A 21,396-nucleotide genomic window follows, 5' to 3' on the forward strand; every position below is an offset into this window, starting at 1 on the left:
CTTGGCAGTGTGGGAAGGCTGGCTGGAGGTTTGTATCAAGGGGCCTGTGGAACATACCTCGTACAGCATGGCGCTGCTGAACAGCTAATGTAATTTGGTGTTTCCTTTGGCCTATTTACAGAGCAGAGTTTCCAGGGCTGGGGATGGTAGTTCTGCCTCCCCTGTTTGTCTCTGCCTAACCTCAGGGACATGTCTTTCTTTAGGTACTCACAGTACTTCCATGAGTTAAAGCAGGGACAGGTCTTCTGCCAGGGAACTCCAGATGGTGGGGAAGCTGGTTGTCCACCTCAAACTCACTTTTCCAGTGTAGAAACTTCTGCCAGGGAACTCAGGATGGTGGAGAAGCTGGTTGTCCACCTCAAACTCAATTTTCCAGTGTAGAAACTGTGAGTTCGGGGGAGATTTTCCAGCAGCTTGGTGCCAGGCAGAATGGGAGAGGGACATCTCATATATGGAATCCGATTCTCTTACCATCTGGTCAGTTTTTTAACTTCTCTGTGGCCCTAGGAACTGTCTCATCCTCGTATATGAGTTCTGTCACGTTACTGGTGAAAATCTCAGCACCGTATATACACACACACACACATATATACACACATATATATATACACACTATATATATATACACACATGTATATATACCCACTATATATATATATACACACATATATATATACATATATAGTGGCACAGGGAGAAATCTTCTTGCCTCTCTGCTGCCATTTTGGAACTGGAATCTCATTCTTGAAAGGCCATCCTCTAATGAATAAAAAAATAATTTAAAAAATGTTGAATACCAAGTGCATTTTGTCTTTGCTTTAGATAAACTGTGTATCTAATGGTATTGTGGAGATCACTAGCAACCCGTAAGATCTCATTCTCCCCTTCTTGCATATGGGTAGAGTTAATTGTTGCCGGGCACATGGCTGTGCAGTCAGATTTTATATTTCCTAAGCTCCTTTACATGTGACTTTCTTCAGTGACTGCTCATCAGCTTTATTATATTGACACTATATGGAAATATAGACTCAGTTGCCAGTATTTAAGGATGGCCAGAAATACAGGTTTTTATGTGAACACTCCCAGATTTTTTTGGGGGGGTGGGTGACGGGACGAAATCTCGCTCTGTTGCCTAGCTGGAGGGCAGTGGTACGATCTCAGCTCACTGCAACCTCCAACTCCCAGGTTCAAACAATTCTCTTGCCTCAGCCTCCCGAGTACCCAAATTTAAAACGTTGGCAAGACATGCAAAACACTTACTGAATTTTTTGGACTGGTAATCAACAAGTTAATCAACACACTGATTCAGTTCCAGGATATCTGATCATTTTAGTGGACTGCAGGCAGAGGTCAATAGTGATGGAAATGGTTGAATCTGGAGATGACTATAGATAGAAAAAAGTAAGAAATGTTTTTGGGAACATGGTGGGAAGAGATTAGGTTGAATATGATTTTCTAAAAACTTTAAAAATTTGTTTTCAAGATTGCATTTTAGAGTAAAACAGAGCCATAACACTTCCTGAAATCTTTGTAGAAAACAAAGAAAGTCTTTAAAAATAATAACAGTTGTATCTAAAAGTATCCAATTTATGCCCCTGTCAACAATATGTAAGCATGCCTGTCTTCCTATAGAGTATTCAAAATTGTTTACTAGGAATATTTTAAATCTTTGCCTATATAATAGTTAACAATAGTATCCTGGCTTAGTTTTAATTTCCATTTCACTTTGAGAGGAGTTAAGCATATTTTTATATTTTATCAACCATTTATCATCTCCTGTTAAATGTTTTAATTTTGGGTTCCATTTAGAATCCAAATTTTGAATTGGAATTTGAGCTATCAAGGGGACCCTTTTCACTGAGTTTGGCAGGGGTACACTGACAGATTTAGGACAGTTGGTTTTTAGCATGATCAAAGCCTCAAGCTACTTTGGTGGTATGCAGAAAACCCAGAAACCTCCAGTTCACTCATAATAATAATTTGACCCAGAGACTACATCCCTTAAAGTCACTGTGTAAAGGATAAATGCATAAATCATACCCGTTGAGAAACTAACAATGTAATTTTAGGTATCTAAAGAGGCCTACAGATAGGGTACTGAAAATACATTTACTTTTTGTCAAATTTTAAGTTTCTTTCTAAACAACATTCTATGTCTTCAGAATTTTCATACTGTATCTCATACTTTATCTTACCTATCAGGTATGTACAGACATAAGAAAAACTTTCACGAAAAGCAATGATAGGCCAGGTTCAGTGGCTCATGCCTGTAATCCCAGCACTTTGGGAGAATGAGGCGGAAGGATCGCTTGAGCCCAGGAGCTTGAGACCAGCCAGGGCAAGATGTTGAGACCCCATCTCTTAAAAAAAAAAAAAAAAAAAAAGCAATGATAGCTCATGTTAACTGCTAAAGGTCAGCTTCTGTGAAACATTTTGTGGTTAAAAGAATTTTAAAATTATAAATGATAAACTAGGGTTTAGATGAAAATTACAGATAAATATCCCTCAATAATAAACTTTGGGAAAGTAAGGATTATATTTGCAACCTGCTCTGCATTAAAAAGATAATAATGGTGGTCCTCAAATTCCCTCTCTCCGCTCTCTACTAACTCGAGAGAGCAAAGTATATAATTTGAAAAGTTTCCTAGATTATGTTGTTCATCCTCTCCTCTCCCCACTGACTTCCCTCACTAACCCTAGCCTTAAATTACTGAACCAAACTCTTGTTCTTAATTATGAAAACAGGAAACTATTTACTCCTGATTCTCCCTCCTCTACCTATCCACAAATATTAATAAATAAAAATGAGAGAGAGAAGTGTCAGAGGAGCTAGACATTAAGAATATTTACAGGATCTACAGTTACCAGGAAAAAGTTTACCTGACAAAAACACAAAACCCTAAGGCAGAAATACAGGACCACACAAGAAAAGACCTAGGATATTTGTACTAATTAACCCACGTCTGTAATCCTACCTTGGAGACAACAGGTATTGTGTGCTCAGAAGGGGAGCCCTCACTTTACCCTAGAGGTGCTTTCCTATACAATGTTGGAAGATTACTTAAGTCACTGCCTTTGAAACAGGATAGAATCTGATTTCCAATCAATAATGTTAGGGAAATGGTGAATTCAGTCTTGGAGAGAGTTGTAGTTTGACACATTAGTGGTTCCCAGTGAATTGCACTCCCAGTATTCATGCCCTTTTGTTGTCCCTAAAGAGGGCAACATAGTCAAGCCAGGTCCCCAGGAGGAAGGACCCTGCAGCATCATGGTACGTATATAGAGTAATAATAATTCCCCCAGACTTCCCCAATGGGGCTTATAACAATTTACTCATGTAACTGTATTCCAGGGAAAAGAGAATACTGGAATATTTTGAGGAATTCAGGACACAAAGTCCAAGTTAACATTGACACCTGAGGACCTGAAGCATCAAGATGGTGAGTTTTTACATTAAGCCTCTTTATGCTGGAAAGGTCAGTGGATACCTGTTGACCATGGACTAGCCCTGTGACCTGCTTTAACCAGTGAAATGTAGCAGAAACATCACTGTCCCAGCTCTATACCTACATCTTAAGAAGACTTTGCAGCTACTGCATGCTTGTAAACCCTAGCCATGTAGGGAGTGGATTACTGGGCACAATAATAAGTGGGGCCACTCCTGTTTCTGCTCTTGATTTCTTGATTTCTGGATTTCAGTGAGGACAAAGCAACAAATGATAGTCATTGATTTGTGGTTGACTCTGTGCTGCAGGAATGTACCTCATCTTCATGAGTATCATCTCCAAACCACTACTTCAGCTGCATCAATACAAGGATGTTTTGTTGTTTTTCAGCCTGACAACTTCCAGGTGCTCTAGTATGTGGTAGGATCAGTGAATCCCATGGGGATGTGCCCACTGCATCCTCACTTTTATTTTAAAGTGTGTTCTTTTGTTTGATTGAGTGATAGATAGGATGCCATGTTAGTGCATCAAACACTCTGTAAGCCCTTAAAGAGTGGTGCTGGTTGAGGCCCTGTCTCAGAATTCATGACAATTCCAGCCAAGACAAGTCACTGACTTTTCTAGTATAGAAAAAGCTCGATGGAAACAACTTGCCACCTTGATGCTTTAGGTCCCTTGGTACCAATGTCAACTTCAACCCTATGTACTGTAGACCTCATCATATCTGAGTATTATCCTTTTTCAAGAACACAGTTAAATGAGCAATTGGCCTCCTTTGGAGAAGGTTGGGGGAATTATTACTTCTTATAATTACCATGATATTGCAGGATCCTTTTCCTTAGGAATCTGGCCTCTCCCACAGTCAGTAAGCTCTGAGCCTAAAAATGGGCTCAGTTCCTAAAACCAGGAAAGGGATCCTGACTTTATATTGGATAGTTTCCTCCAGGCTATTTAATTTTCTCTATTCCCTTTCATTTATTTTTACTATATAGTTTAATATTGTTGTTGTCTATCCATTCATCTTGCTGCTAAGGATGCCATGTCCTATTAAATTTCAAATATGTTTATAAACCCTTTCACTTAGTTTCCAAACCCTGTGAACTCCAACCAATGTTCACCTGCCCCACTACACCTGTCACTAATTTTTTTTGTACCTGAGTTCCAGTTTGCTCAGCTTTCCAAAGTGGTTTCAGTGAACTGTGTTCTCTTCTGCTTCATCTTTCACACATGTTCTTTCTGCCTGTCACCTCTTCCCTTCCCTTTGTCACTACTTTTACCTGGCTTTCTCTTGTCCATCATTTAGGTTGTGACATATCCCTGCAGTATATTCAGTAGCATCCTGCACTGTCTCATATGTTTTGGGGTGTATATTAATGTGTTTAATTGACTATTTCAACCACTATATTGAATGCTCCAGAAACTCATGGTTTTTACTTACCATTTTATCCATAAAATCTGGGCCCAGGTAGGCATTCATTAATATGTGTTTAGTAAATAAATGGATATAGAACTGGGAACACACTCTTTTTCTGATAAAAAAAAAACAGTGCTATAAATTGCTATAAATTATGTTTAGAGATAGGCTCAATGGTATCTCAGTTCCACAACTCAGAAAGATCATTTATTAACTGGACTTTTTGGGCTCATCTGTATACATAACCATTTTGGAAATTCACTTTAATCCTAAATACATGATTTACATGTTGTCCTTAAGAAGACTCCCAACTGGTAAATTTAGTCTGTCATTAATAAGGGGGAACAATGCAAAAATAAGAAAAAGGAAAGTGATTCCTAAGAAAAAGACCTGTGGGAGATTTGGCAAACCACAGGCGTAAGGTTTTGGAGAAAAGTGTTAGAAGATCACTTAAAAGGCTAAAAAGCAGACTGGGTAGCGCCAAAAGGCTAATTATAGAGACATGTAGAAACCTACGACTTGGGAGAGTTATTCTATGGCTCTGATCTATGAAAAGAGAGGAAATTATTATGCCTTGAAGTGCCCAAACTGCTAGTTGATCATATGACCCATGGATCCAGATTGCGTTAGAAGTAATTGCAAATGACTGTTCATATGTGTTATTGCTTAACCTCCTCTTTTATGTTTCCACTCCAATAAAAGGACCTGAAGTACTTTCTCTCTTTTATATCTCATTTTCCCAGGCATACTGTGAAACAAAGGCTGCAATGTACTACATGTTGGAGTGATTTAGTTGATTAGTTAGTTCTTCAATGCAAGCGCTTCTCACAGTCATCGTCAAATGCTTAGGATCACCAGGGATTCTGTGGTTATTTGAGCTGCCAGGAAAGAATAAAGTATACGTGGAACACACAGGGACATTCCCCCCTGCCTTTCCTTGGTTTTAGGTTTTTGGCTTACTATTCTTCATTTGGGCAATATCAACCCAACTTGGGTAAGAAAGAAACAGCTTGGAGTTTTGAAAAGAGCCTGGATTTTGCAGCCAAGCAAATACCAAATTTCAGCTCTGCTGACTACTAGCTGTGTGACATCAGGCTAGCTATTAATTTCTTTGAGTCTCTATGTCCTCTTCCTAAGTAAGAAAGGGATAAGAACAGAACTTGTTATGTAGTGGAAGGAAGATACTGTTTGTAAAATACATAACTCATAGTAGACTATTAAAAAAAATCTGCTTCTTCCACCCCACCTCATCCTTTAAGTAAAAAAAATAATTATTTATTATTTGTTAAATTGACATAATATAAAGTTAGGTTTAGCACTTGAATCATCAGGTCTAGGTGTTTTATTATTATTAAACACCCTGGCTAATTAGCAATTTTTTAACCTCAATGAACGTAAGAGTCAATCCCACATATTGTAGAAATCTTTCTAAGTAGAAGTGCCCAACTTGGAAGCAGTGCATGGGTGCACAAATTGTATGCCTTAAAAGAATCATATTTTGGAAAAGCTTTCCTGGAAAAGGGATTGTAAGCATCTGAGCGATGGGAAAATAGAGTAGAATTTTGTGATTGCACTGGTTTCTTTCGAGTTGTTGGTCCTGTGTGGGACTTACGTGGATCTTACTGTTTCCTAGTTGTGTAGTGCATCATTTTCAAAAAAATACTCCCCTTGTCCCCAATTATTCCACGTAGTGGCTGTAACTTGATTCAAACAATATTTCAAGATCTAGCCAAGCATCTTACAAATACATTTATTATTCTCATATAATTAAGTGGGATTGATTATTACTAGGAAACTGCAAAAAAGTATGCCTTACTAATGTGGGTCAGGAGCGTTGTTGTATATACTTGGTGATCACATTTTTCAAACCAAAAACTAGAGCCTGTCAGGCTCAGAAAACACTATCCCAAAGTGCTTTGAACTGAAGGAGATTGGGTGGGGCTCAGAAGCAAGGTCACTCTGCCTTTCCTCCACCTTTCTGTGTGAAGCATGGTTGTAAAAGAATTATCTGACCTACCTTGCCTCAAAATAGGTCATAAGACCCTCATTCCAGAGGACTTCTGCCCCATATGTGGTGGGAAGGAGTGCTAGACAGAGAAGCCAAGAAGATCCTGAACAGACAGGCCTTGCTGGGATACCACTCCCTTTCCCACACTGCTCCCCATCACCCCACCCTCAGCTTATTGCCATTAGATCATACCCTTTTTGTTCAATCACATTTCCACATGGCTGTCCATTCCTCTTCAAACTTTCCATAAAACAGTTTTTCCTGGGTCTTTGGGTCTCTGTTTCTAAAGGCTTCCATGTCTTAGAAAACTGTTAAATAATTTTGTTATGCTTTTCTCTTGCTAACCTGTCTTTTGTTAAAGGAGTGTTGGCCATGACTCTCATAATATATGAAGAAAAGGTATTATTACCTTTTCACTCCTACAGGCCCATGGTCTAGGAATGGGAAAAAAATATTCTTAATCTTTATGTTTTGCATAATTTGGTAAGTGCTTAACCTTTAGGAAAATGCATTTAACATTCTAATGAGCAATTGGGAGCTAACCTCATGTAATGTAAGAACTGTGTGTGATGAGCACACACCTGTGCTCATGTGCAGACATGTGGTTTAGCGGTCTCCTGGAAGGCAGGTAAGTGGGCTAGCATAGCCAGGACTAAAAGCACTGGCCTAAACAATATCCAGTGTGGTCCTCATGGAGTGCATAGATGTGTTTCAGGACTGAATTGGATCCACTCTTAACATATTTTTACCAAACCAGAATTTGACTCAGCAAATATTACCAAATAGAATGGAGTTTCTTGCTGCTCAGGAGAGAAGTTGATGGGTTAACTTAGAAACCCCTATTCCCATGCGTGGTGTCTAGAATTGTCAATAGATCACATCCACATGATAAATAATGTGGCAGACAGAAGGCCAGGCCTTGCCCAATTTTCCAAGGTGTTGAGGATAGGTGCCTTAAGACACAGTGTTTGAGAAGAGACAGGATGTGAAAGGCTATCCTTGCTCTGAGACTGGAGGACACCCTTCAACACCCAGTCAAGCTAAATGACATTTCACAGGCGGGAGAATATTTAAGGTAATATGTACTATACCTAGAAAGTATATTTAGAAAGTACAATTGCATTTAGAAAGTACAGTTTTACAAAACTATGGAAAACGTGACTATCTTTAACAATATAAGTCTCTACACACCTTTTAGGTCGTTAAGATTGTTGAACACTTTTTTCTTTGGAAATGAGTTGAAGAACATCATTTTGACTCCCTATCAAAAGATTCTCAAAAATAACCAGAGTTTTAAACATCATGCCTGATTCGTTTTTCCCCATTGATCCAGAAGCTTCAATTATTAAATAAAACAAAAATCTGTTGGAATGCAAATTACCTCTTTTCTAATACTTTGAAGCTCTCCTGTGACTTTCACCATATACTTTACTGAGTATGCCAGCTGTTTGGGGCTTCTCTTTTTCTCCTATGAATTATAAGTTCCTAAAACCCAGAAACTTTTTAAAAATTCATTTTAAAAATAATTTCTTACCGAGACTAGCTTGTTGTGACTACAGTAGAAAAGTGAAAAATAGTAAATAATATTAATTGAGGCTTGGCACCGTGGCTCACACCTATAATCCCAGCACTTTGGGAGGCCGAGGCAGGTGGATCACTTGAGGCCAGGAGTTCGAGACCAGCCTGGCTAACGTGTCAAAACCCCGTCTCTACTAAAAATACAAAAATTAGCCAGGCGTGATGGTGCACATCTGGAATTCCAGCTACTCAGGAAGCTGAGGCACAAGAATCTCTTGAACCTCGGAGGTGAAGGTTGCAGTGAGTCGAGATTGCGCCACTGCACTCCAGCCTGGGTGACAGAGCGAGACTTTGTCTCAAAAAAAAAAAAATTAATTGAGTATATTGCAATAAGGTAAAACCATTTTTGGATGTGAAGCAGAGACTTGAGTCTACAGAAATCCTGTTTTAATTGTGTTCCATCAAGGTCTTGGAGTTTGGTCTCTGAGTAGGCTAAATAACAAAGGATTATTATGCTCGTGCATTGCAAGCTATGGGAAAGTTCATAAATTATCTTGATGACTCATTTCCTCTGTCACTCTAGGACTTCTAATATAGGGAGACCTTTTCTGTTGCTTTAAAAAAAAAAAAAAAACTTGTGAGATAAATGGGGAGAAAAGTCCTGAAATTGAGCTTGTTCAATAAGTGTTATTTAATGTTCATATAAAAATTAAACTGTGTTATAACAGTGTTAATAACCAATTGATTCCAAAGGCCATGCTTAAAGGCCTCTGCCTTTAAACTCAGTCTTCTTAGTGCCATTTTGTAGAGTGGCTTGTGACCACAGGAGGTTATTTATTTCATCCTAAGCCACACAGGATATTTCCCATACATACGCTCAGTATACCATGGAGTGTAACAAAGGTCCCCTGTTCTTGAGGCAGCGATTGAAAAGAAAGTAGAAGGGAACCATCTCTTTAATTTCTGAATATTGTGTACTATCAGACTCTCTGAAATGCAATTCAAAACCTTAAAAGGTTGTGGCATTTCTAGATTTCTCTGTCTTTATCTAGTCACCTACAAAAAAAATTTACATGCTTATACATTGATTGGAGATAAATAGCTTCATTTTGCTCTTTGAATCTTTGACTAGGCATATATATTTTAAGATTTTTTTTTTCTAAGTACTTAAGACTGTCCTAAACAAAACAAATGCTGAATCAATATTTCAGGATTATCATCTGTAAACTTCTGAAAATCTGCCCATGGATTATTGATGTGTTTTGTTCTCATTCCAGAATCCTTTGGCATCTGCTTCATTTCACTGTTCTCTCATTTTTCAGTTTTTCATATAGGCCAGACAATTAACTACAGCATTAAAGTAGCAAGGATGTTAATTCTGTGCAATGCTTTGAAATATACTTCATTTGATATTATATACTATGGATAAAAGTTTTTATTTTCTCCTTATTCTTCCTTTTGAGGAAGGGAAAGAAAGAGTGAACTAAAGACATTAAACTATGGCTAACTGACCTCGTGAGTCAGTGTTTCCATGAATTTTACATCTCTCATTGCTGAAATTTTGGATGTTCTGTTCTTCATTTGAAAGCCTGCTTTTTATTGTTGGTGTGTATTTCCTGTTTTCTCTTTTCTCAGTTCCCACTCCTTGCGTCAGGACTCCCCTCAAATGATGAATTTACAAAGGAACCTGTTAACAGGGTAATAAACTCGGCCTTCCCACCCAGTGCCTGTCAGCACTCCCACCCAAGACCTCCAGTCTCCACATGGCTCCTTTTCTCTTTTCCTCTCTTGTCTCTCTATCACCCAGAGCCCTTTTCATGTACGGCAATATCTCACATGGGGACATCCTCAATTCCCAAATGACCTCAGGGAAACCTGACATTTGCCCCTGACACTAAAACTTACCAAAAATGAAAAAAAAAAAAATAGAATTTCTATGCACAAGTCTCCTTGAATTTGGAAGCCAAGGAAATATTTTCTGCTATTGCTACAGATAGACTGAAGAAAGTTCTACTTGGAAAAACCAGAGCTGTCTGAAGAATGTAGGGGAGTGCTGGATAAGAAATTTCCTTTTGGGAGGTAAGTCCAAGGACATGGGACTGCCTCTGAGATCATCGCCTGTGTCAGAGGCAGGTGGAACATTTAACACATGAGGGCTGAGGTGTGAGATTCTCTCAACATGCTTGGTATATTGATACTTAGGGGTATTAGTGAGCTGGCTCTAATTTGGAATTATTTAGCTCCCACTTCTTGCATGTTCCTTCCTCCTCTTTCTCTCAATAGGCCTTAAATCATTAATTACAAACATGACATGACATGAAAACCCATGATCTTTGATAGTGTTGGGCTCAGACAATGATACCCCAAAGCGAACACTTCAGAAGTAACAAAATTTTTCTCTGGCCTTCTCCTTCCCTCCTGTCTCTCATCCTTCATTTCCCCCTGAGGCACGCCATAGAAACTAGAATCTCTCTTCCTTAAGGCGGTCATAGAAACCAGGATCCCTTTTCCCCAAAGCCAGCCATAAGACCTAAAACTGTGACTCTAAAAATATTGCTCTAACCTGCCTTGCTACGTTTCCCCCTTGGTCTATTACTATCAGATCATAGCCTTTTGCCTAATCATATGCCTACATGGCTGTCCATGATTAATAGAACCTAAGCGTAAAAATGGATAGTTCACCCTGAGCCTTTGGGTCATCAATGTGAAAGCTCTCATGTCATATAAAACTATGATCGAATAACTTTGTTATGGCTTTTCTTCTGTTAATGTGTATTGTCAATTCATTTCAGCAGACTTACACTTTAGAGGGGAAGCTTGAACTTCCATGGGATGGTTTCTCTTTACCTGTGTGTGGTAAGTCTTCAGTGAAGTAAATAGTAATTAGGACCTTTAATTATTTAATTAAATAATTTAATTTAAATAGTAAATTATTACTTTCACCAGTCAGAACATTACTTATTTGTTAAATTTCCCTAAAGGCAAAAATAAACTCATTCTCAAGCCACCAGCTACAGCTTGCTTTAGTCATGAAATTGAATAGATAGGAAATGAATGCTGAGGAGTATCCTGTACCAATTCAAAGTCGGTCTTTCAGGTGAATTTACTAAGCATGTTTAAAGATCAGTCAAGGCTCTCAAATGACAAAACATAAAAATTGGTGAAGAATTTTAAAATTGATCAAATTTTAAAAATTTGATTATTTATCAGTAATTAAATAATAGCCTTCTGAAATTATAATCTGTATTTACCATGGGGTCTTAAATACTTTATGGACATCTGTATTTATTATTGTATTGATAAGCTTTGCTTATCAATATAAGCTTTTCTTTGTATGGTATGGCTGTGTCCCCACCCAAATCTCATCTTTAAATGTAGCTCCCATAATTCCCATGTGTTGTGGGAGCAACACGGTGGGAGATCATTGAATCATAGGAGTGGTTCCCCCATATTGTTCTTATAGTAGTGAGTAAGTCTCACGAGAGTTGATGTTTTTATAAGGGGAAACCCCTTTCACTTGGTTCTCATTCTCTCTTTTCTGGCCACCACGTAAGACGTCCCTTTGCTCTTCCTTCATCTTCTGCCATGATTGTGAAGCTTCCCCAGCCATGTGGAACTGTGAGTCAATTAAACCTCTTTCCTTTAGAAATTACCCAGTCTCAGGCATGTCTTTGTCAGCAGCATGAGAATGGACTAATACATTTCTTTTTTTTTGCAAGTTGATTTTTCCGAAAGAAAGAAAGAATCTCTTTACATCCTCTGAAGAAGCCATAGTAGGCTTTCAAGTTTATAATGGTTTGTCAAGAGAAAGTGCAAGGAAAAATAGGTTACTAATAATCTAGAATTAAAGAGTGGCAATAACATGAGGAAGAGTTCGAAAGGACTTTAAAGTGAGACCTGCCTGACAATGCAGAGTAATGATCTCTGTATAACTAAACATATTCTAAACAAGATAAGTGACCATCAGGCATAGATGCTGAACAGTATTTTTCCATGCTGGTTGGGAGGCAGTATTAGAAGAAATGTATTCAGTTTGTTTAACACTCTCCGATGGAATTTTAAAATTCCTTGATATTTGAACCATCTGGACAAGCCCAGTCACTCTTAAAATGCAAGGTACAGAGTTTACTGTAATACTGCAGATATGGTCCAACTAGGGTAAATACAAAATGATTAAATATACAAATTACATTTTATTAATATAGTCCAAAATTATGTTAGATTTTTAAATAGCCAAACCATATGGCCAATTCCTAGTGCACTTATGATAAAGTAAATTCTGAGGCATTTTTCTCATATGAATTCAAAGGAACCCAGCCTCCTTTATTCCGTTCTTGCATAATTGATTATTAAATCCTAAATGTAAATTTTCATATTTATTGCTGACAAATTTTGTATTATTGATTCTAATGTCAAGATAATTTTTCATCTTGAAGTAGCTTATTACATTAAATATCCCTCTAAGCTTTGTGTAATTTCAGACAGTAAAAAGTCAACCTCTACATCTTCCAAATAGCTGATAGAGGTTGAATAGAACTGAATTTAGTGACACTCTAATACAGTCTTCCCAGAGGAAGATTTTTTATTATGCCTCTCCATAGAGCAAATTCTCTGAAAATAACCTACAATTTTTTTAAAAGAAAACGTTTTTCCCTTTAATTTGTGAAACTCTATTCACACTTCAAAAAGAGCATAGAAAATAGTAAAATATCATTGATGTGAGCATTCCTATTGAGCTGTTTTTAAGTCATTTTAGGCTGAAAAATATAACAAATCAAATAGTGACCTCCTACTTGCTCTGGGTTAATCAATAACCTTTGGTTTTGCAAAAAACAGCTGCTATTATTAAAGTGAATTGAAATATATTAGAAACGGCATTATCAGATGATGGTAGGGCTGCAAACCAGAGGTTACCGTTTCCTGCCTCCCTGGGCAACAGGAGTGTCTTTTGGTCCCTTTCAAAGCCTTTCACATCTGGCTGGTGCTGAATGAATCTACTGTCAAACTGCTGCTGCTGTGGTACCTGGTTTCTTACGAATTAATTGCAAGTTCAGAACAGAGGACTTAGGGGTGTCTGGGGACCCGTGGCAGAGTTCACACAGCCTCTTTTTAAACAAAGGAGGCTCTGTCTTACCTTAGGCTTGTGCTCTTAATGAGGAAGTGAGTTTGATCGCGGGCCACATTAGGGTCCCCTTATTTAACAGGGCCAGGGTGATTGCATCAATGTTTTTCTAAATGGCATCTTGTGCGTTTGCAACGAAGGAGGTTAGCTTTGTTCTGTTTTGGCCTTTAAATATAGTTCTTATCACCGACTAGCCTGAGAGAGAAGAAAATGGTAACATTGTGTTTCCAGGGAGAGGGGTGTGTGTGTGTGTGTGTGTGTGTGTGTGTGTGTGTGTGTGTGATGTGTTTGTGGTATTAATCTCAAGAAGTGGGAGGAAGGTGGAGGTGCTCATAAGACAGGAGAACTGGAGGTAAACGACCCAGTTTCAGAGAGTAAGGGTTGTATTTGCATACCATTTTTACCTTCTGGCCAGGAATTTCTATTTGAAATATTTGCAGGTTTGTGCTGTCTGCAGGGACAAGTCTAGCTGACAGCAGCATCCTCTGTAATCACAGCACATTGCATAGGTCCTACCTCAGAACCTGGGTCTCAGAAATCTAGAATTTTTAAAATGATTCACATTATGTGTAAGAACCATTGTTCTTGAGTAATAATGGCTCTTTGGTCAAGTTCCTTTCTAAAATCAATTTAAAGTATTAAAGCCACAAAGGAAAGTCAATATTACTGGGTTTTGGAGCATAATTTGAGACATAGAATTAGACGGTAATGCCTTTAAATACTATCAGCATAAATTGTGTCTGTCTAATCTATATCCATGCTTATACCCTGCCTAGTGTTTAAAAGCACTAAGGAAAAGGGGCGCCAAAAAATACAACCAAGCAAACATAGTTGACTGTTGAGCAACTTGGGGGCTGGGGGACTGATGCCTAGCACAGTCAAAAATCCCAGTATAACCTGTTAGTCCTGCCAGATTTAACTACTAATAGCCTTTTGTTGAGCAGAAGCCTTCCTTATAAAGAGTTGATTAACACATATTTTATGTGTTATATACTGTATGTATTATATACTGTATTCTTACAATAAATTAAGCTAGAAAAAAGAAAATCATAAGGAAGATCAAATATAATAACTATTCATTAAGTAGAAGCGGATCATCATGAAGGTCTTCATCCTTTGTGTTGGGGAGGCTGAGGAGGAGGAGGAAGAGGAAGGGTTGGTCTTGGTGTCTCAGGGGTGGCAGAGGTGGAGGAGGTAGAAGGGGAGGCAGGAGAGGCAAGCGTTGAGGTAATGGTGCAACTTCTACAGTGAAATACCATCTTCATTTCTCCTTATAAAGGCAAAATGGTCATTTATATATTGAAGCAGGTATTTAGAATAAAGCAAGAGAAAAAATGTTTATGGAATTTTTTTAGATTGGTCTAATTTTCAGAAAAATGAGGACACATACATTAGCAAAGCAGAAAGCTAGCAGCAAAGTTGTTGATTATCTCTGGGCTGCTCCATGATTCCACACAAGGCTGGAGGTGTACCTCGCATTTTAGCCTGAATTACTCTCTTTTTTTTGGCTCCACAGGCAGGAAAACGATTTGGCATGTGTTCCAATTCCGTATTGGAAACCACACCTTTTAAAGCTATTTGTATGTAGTCATTCCCTTGCTACTGTGAAAAACAACTTTAGAAGACATGGTCCTTTATTTTATGAGTTTTGCTGTGGTTTGTTATAATAATAATAATGTTGGGTCAATACCTAGCGCCCTTTTCCTGACTACTTGAGTTCTGAACCAGTTGGGAAAAAGAACCGAGAGTCAGATAGATGAAAGCCAAAGTATCACTTTTGCTGCTGATAAACTGCACAATGTCACTTTAGATGTGCAGCCAAAGGGGTTGTAATTTTATACCCTTAAATGTACACACAGCAGTTTCTGACAGCTGGGCTCCTGCAGCTCTCCTCTGGGATGGTGGGCTCCAGAGAGCCTGGCAGAGCACAAACCGGGTGGTCTGATGAGACAGCTCAGAAACTCTGAGACCCCTGTGCCCTGCCTTTCTCCCTCCTCTGAGTAGGAGCGAGGGAAGGACAGTGAGAGGTGAGCAGTGCTAATCCTAAATTCCTCCACATGGAATTATGATGCCTGGAGGAAAGGAGGTCCCTCAACAGCAGTAATAATCCTATTTCCATAGTGATTTCCCATTCCTATTTATTATCACAGTTTACAGAAGGAAAAGGGTATCAGCAGCTGAAAAAGACTGACTTCTGAGGGGAAAACAGAAATGGCACGTTGTGGATATAAAACAGATTTACCTCTTTCCATGGCCTAAATGTATCTCATTTCCATTTCACTAATTTTTTTCCTTAAGAAAATGGCAGTTTTGCATCTTTATCTTAGGTCCTGACTATATTCCCTTTGTTGCTATGATTACTAAAAATCAATAAAACTGATTTAAAATTGTATTTTCAAACGTTGATGTTGCAGTTTTCAGTGATAATATATTTGGAAACATTTGCCATCTTCTTACCTAGATTTGGAAAGAGATAGGTTGACTCTTTTTTCTAATGCATAAGGAAGGCAGTATGCCATATTCATGATATTCTTTCTTCTTACATTCAGAAGTTCTATTTTCCTTTTCTTGTTCTTCCCATCTGAAACATAAAGAACTTAGCATATGGAAGGATTTTTTTTTTTCCATAACTGGGACTCGAAGCCTTGGTTGTCAAGAAGTCAGGTGGAACAAGGACTGGTGAGAGACTGGGGCTCAAGGTGGCCAGTAAGTGTCCTCTGCCACCCTAGGAAAGGCTACAGCAGGAGAGAAACAACACAGCCATTATGGGAAAGAGAAGCAGAGCCAAGGGGTGGATAGAAAGAGATCTCCAGCAACCCATCTGCATTTCCAGATCTAGCAAGGAATTAAGCAAGCTGACTCCTCAACTTTGTAGTTTTGGAAGCCAATAAATGGCCTTTATTACTTTAGATGAATACAAGATATTTTCTGTCACTTGCAACCCAGAAAACCCTAGGCAATGCAAGTTTTGTCTTCCCTGCATATTATTGGGGTTCAGAACATAACATCTCAAAGTATGGCACCTTGGCATGTGGAATATTTTGAACTGAAAATTGGAAGGGCCTCAGATGCAAGGCCTTCCCGATCTTCTCCTGTCCTCCTGTCATCCACCCCTCTTTCTTCTGTAAAGTGAGTCATAGAAACCAGAATTATTCTTCTTTTAGGCAAATCAATGAAACTAGAACTGCTTTCCCCCAAAGCAAGCCATAAAATTGAGAAATGCTGCTCTGTCCCTTGAAAACTCTCATTTCTGAAGAATCCTGGCCCATACGTAGGCGGAAGTAATGCAACACAGAGAGGCCAAGAGGACTCTGAACAGATAGGCCTTGCTGGATTCTCCCCTTTGTCTATGACCATTAGATTATACCCTTTTGTCCAATCACATTTCTATGGTTGTACATTCTTCATCAAACGTAAGCATAAAAAAAGATAGTTTTCCCTGGGTCTTTGGGTCTCCATTTTTGAAGGCTCCTGTGTCACATAAAACTTTGATTAAATAAGTTTGTTATGCTTTTTTCTTGTTAACCTGTCTTTTGTTATAGGAGTGTTGTCTGTGACTCTTATAATGAGTGAGGAAACGTATCATTCCTTTCCATTCCTATAATATCTAAGATCGGTGTAGAAAGTTTAACAAGACTTTAGTAAAGGTTCCAAGTTAATGAAAGAGAATTATAACACAGAGATACCACTTGGCTCTCTACCTATAGGATCGATCCTACACCACAGACTCTGGCTGATTTTAAGTAAGAAAAGCCCTTTGTGGTGCCTCTATGCTGTGCCATAGGCTCTTTCCTGTCAATTACAAACTTTGCTCCCTGCCTAGTTCTTAGTGAGGTCCTCTTTCCCTCACCATCTGGGAATTCCTCTGAACATCTCCTGTTCAGGTCGGAGAAGACCCAGAGGAACTTCTCATCCTATATGTCCCTTCAGAGTAACATCAAACTTCCATTTTCTCATTTCCTGTCCCAAGATGCACTTCTTCTCAGCCTGACTGACAGATGTGAATGTCTATTCCCTAAGAGGATATCCATCCTGATACCCATAAGAACTAAGGCTTGTGATCTCAATAACCACATCAGAATGGAAAAGTCCACATTACTAGGAGAGTTACCTATCTGGTAGCAGAGGTCATTCCTTCCTCACATTTTGTACCCAATTATGAACGGAAGAGTTAGCTCCTTTTTCTTTTTTTTTTTTTTTTTTTTGAGACAGAGTCTCGCTGTTGCCCAGGCGGAGTGCGGTGGCGCGATCTCGGCTCACTGCAGGCTCCGCCCCCCAGGGTTCACGCCGTTCTCCTGCTTCAGCCTCCCAAGTAGCTGGGACTACTTGGCGCCCGCCACCTCGCCCGGCTAATTTTTTGTATTTTTAGTAGAGACGGGGTTTCACCGTGTTAGCCAGGATGGTCTCCATCTCCTGACCTCGTGATCTGCCCGCCTCGGCCTCCCAAAGTGCTGGGATTACAGGCGTGAGCCACCGCGCCCGGCCGAGTTAGCTCCTTTCTTGTTACAATATAGTCTTGGTTGAATGTTGACAAATTTCACCCAGCAATGTGTGAGATAAAGTGGAATAATAGGCAATATTGGTAGTAAAGGGACAGAAATAGGTGTTGAAGAATCAGAAAATGGATCTTGTTCCATCATCTTAAATCTGCTTTTGAAGTCAGTGGCTTCTGGAAGATTCTTATAGATTCTCTCAATATAAGGACATTAGAAAACACGGATGTTCAGTAGCTCGGAGAAAGTGGTACATATTTCTTTTCTTTCTTTTTTTTTTTTTTTTGAGACGGAGTCTCGCTCTGTCGCCCAGGCTGGAGTGCAGTGGCGCAATCTCAGCTCACTGCAAGCTCCGCCTCCTGGGTTCACGCCATTCTCCCGCCTCAGCCTCCCAAGTAGCTGGGACTGCAGGCGCCCGCCACTGCGCCCAGATAATTTTTTTGTATTTTTAGTAGAGACGGGGTTTCACCATGGTCTCGATCTCCTGACCTCGTGATCTGCCCACCTCGGCCTCCCAAAGTGCTGGGATTACAGGCGTGAGCCACCGCGCCTGGCCTCATATTTCTTAAGTTGGGAAAAAATACATTACTATTGAATGGCAACACATTTCATCCAGGAATGCTTCCTCTAGCATGAGCTAAAGATCATGACTATGTACTAGTCTACCTTCTGAGCTTTCAATCTTAGTTTTTCTGTGAGCAATTGTCCAAATCATAATAGCCACCTCCATAGGAGAAAGCAACAGTGTGCTTGTTCAGCATGTGACAAATCTCTTTTTGGAAATGCAGTCTCTAAATAAAACATGGGCTATAAAAATGCAACTTTGTCAGCAGAACATGTCAGTTCTTTGTACACCCAACTATGCATTCAGATCATCTGAGAAATTTTTCTAACAGTTTCCTAAGCCTTATCCCAGACCTGCTGTTTGAATTTTTGGAATGGGGCTTGGAGATTTGAATATTTAAAAAGTGTCCTGAATGATTCAGATATTACATTTTCGGACCTTTTTCTGTTAGCAGCTATCTTGGTAAGAATCCTTGTTCTATCACTACCTTTTCCTTATATGGTTGGTTTCTAAGATATTTGCCAAATCCTTCCCAATGTACACTTAGACTCTGCAGAAATAAGCTGTTATTCTTAAGTTTTTTTTTTTTTTTTTTGAAATGGCGTCTCACTCTGTCACGCAGGCTGGAGTGCAGTGGCGCAATCTCAGCTCACTGCAACCTCTGCCTCCCGGGTTCAAGCGATTCTCCTGCCTCAACCTCCCAAGTAGCTGAGACTACAGATGTGTGCCACCATGCCCAGCTCATTTTTGTAGTAGAGATGGGGTTTCATCATGTTGGCCAGGCTGGTCTCAAGCTCCTGATCTCAGGAGATCCACCCACCTTGGCCTCCCAAAGTGCTGGGATTACAGTCATGAGCCACCGCGCCCAGCCATCTTAAGATTTTTAATAGTAGCAATATATTATGTAACGACAGCAACAACAGCAATAAACCAGAGCATGGGGTCAGAACAGGACTGGGTAAGGTTGACTGGAAGGTACTTCACCTGAGCTAGTCTAGTGAGACTAAGAAAAGTATCAGCCTCAGAACTTGAGGTGGAAAATGGCTTGTGTATGGTTGTAAGTGACCTCAGCTGAAATGTGTGGTGTGGACAATGAAGGATGAGAAGACAGGAAGCCAGAAAGACCATTAAATTTAATAAAAAAGAAAAGGTCTTCGAGATTTCATGAGACAGCCACACTTGGTATGAATTCAATAATACTTCTAACACCCAAATGGAACACCTCAGCATTTTCTAAGATTTTAGCTTCCTGCATCTTCAAAACTACTTGTGCCATTTCCTATGATAGTGACCCAAGAACAAGGATGCCTTTAGCTAAATGTAATATTAGTCATAAAAGACAGAAATATCCTTTGAATCAAGACTCACTCACATGAGACAACATTGCTGTCAACAAGACATTGTTGAACAGAAGAGTGATTGTCTTCTATCCAAGGTGCTAATGGATAGGAGATGTATAGTTTGTTTAATAGCGTATTAACATACCACAACAAAACACAAATGGCATGAAGATACTTTGAGAACTTTCGACAAGAGCCAAAAATTGTCTTGAGAAACATTCTACCATATTTTAAAAATAAAATAAGGTATTTTAACTTTCAAATTATATAGAAGTTATATTTTTTAGGTTTTGTTGGTGCATGGAATAATAAAAATTGGGGTTTAGGGTTAAGGTAAAAACTCAGGTGAATTAGAAGTTAAAAATAGGAAACTTTGTAGTACCCATTATCAGTGAATGTGTTTCTGTCTGTGTGAATATCTGTGTGTATCCAAGCACGTAATTTTGTGTCATACCAACAATCTTATCTTTCTGGGAATGTTGTTTTTCTTTTTTCTTTTTCTTTGAGATGGAGTCTCGCTTTGTTGCCTAGCCTGGAGTGCAGTGGCGTGACCTTGGCTCACTGCAAGCTGTGTCCCCTGGGTTCACGCCATTCTCCTGCCTCAGCCTCCTGAGTAACTGGGACTACAGACGCTCACCACCACGCCCGGCTAATTTTTTGTATTTTTTAGTAGAGACGGGGTTTCACCGTAGCCAGGATGGTCTCAATCTCCTGACCTCATGATCTGCCCGCCTCGGCCTCCCAGAGTGCTGGGATTACAGGCGTGAGCCACTGTGCCCGGCCTTTCTGTTTTCTTTTTCTCTTTTCTTTTTTGAGAGAGAGTCTCACTCTGTCTCCCAGGCTGGAGTGCAGTGGCAGGATCTTGGCTCACTGCAACCTCTGCCTGCCGGGTTCAAGCAATTCTCATGTCTCAGCCTCCTGAGTACCTGGGACTACAGGCGCCTGCCACCACACTTGGCTAATTTTTGTATTTTTAGTAGAGACGGGGTTTCACCATGTTGGCCAGGCTGGTCTTGAACTCCTGACCTCAGGTGATTAGCCCACTTTGCCCTTCCAAAGTGCAGGGATTACAGGTGTGAGCCACCGTGCCTGGCCTGGGAATGTTGTTTTTCACTACATAATTTCTTGGGGGCTGGCTAGGTAACCAAATAGTATTGCAGAAATACTGAGGGTAGGTTGGTGTTTGCTACTGTGGTTTTTTCATGGTAATTATAGTGGCTTTGTAAGGTGTAAGGTGTTCGCCTGGCTATGATGAACTACATTTCCCAGAATTTATTTTTCTGTACATTTCATGTTAGGGCAGACCACATGAGAGATTTAATGAGATTTGGAGACCAAAAGTGAATTAGCAGCCATTTTGTAGCTCACACACCTGAGGAGATTGCAATTACTCCTCCTTCCCCACATCCTCCCTCAGGGATCAGCTTCTCTAATTCCTGGGCTAAGTGTCTCTGTTTGACTCCATGACAAATGCTCCCCAGCACATGTAG

General features: G+C 39.6%; 1 long non-coding RNA gene across 2 annotated transcripts; it reads right to left on the reverse strand.

Annotated features, from left to right (window-relative positions):
• Positions 1 to 1,304: 1,304 nt before the first annotated feature.
• On the reverse strand, positions 1,305 to 14,049 carry LOC134810070 (uncharacterized). Of its 2 annotated transcripts, none has more exons than XR_010157198.1 (3): positions 13,913 to 14,049; positions 13,521 to 13,703; positions 1,305 to 1,385 (listed from the first exon to the last, which is right to left on the reverse strand). It is a non-coding gene; the product is annotated as an uncharacterized LOC134810070 (long non-coding RNA). The 2 variants fall into 2 exon arrangements; XR_010157197.1 differs by having other exon boundaries at positions 13,904 to 14,003.
• Between the last annotated feature and the right edge of the window lie 7,347 nt (positions 14,050 to 21,396).

Source organism: Pan troglodytes, chromosome 4 (assembly GCF_028858775.2).
Source record: "Pan troglodytes isolate AG18354 chromosome 4, NHGRI_mPanTro3-v2.0_pri, whole genome shotgun sequence".
Taxonomy (NCBI): Eukaryota; Metazoa; Chordata; class Mammalia; order Primates; family Hominidae; genus Pan; species Pan troglodytes.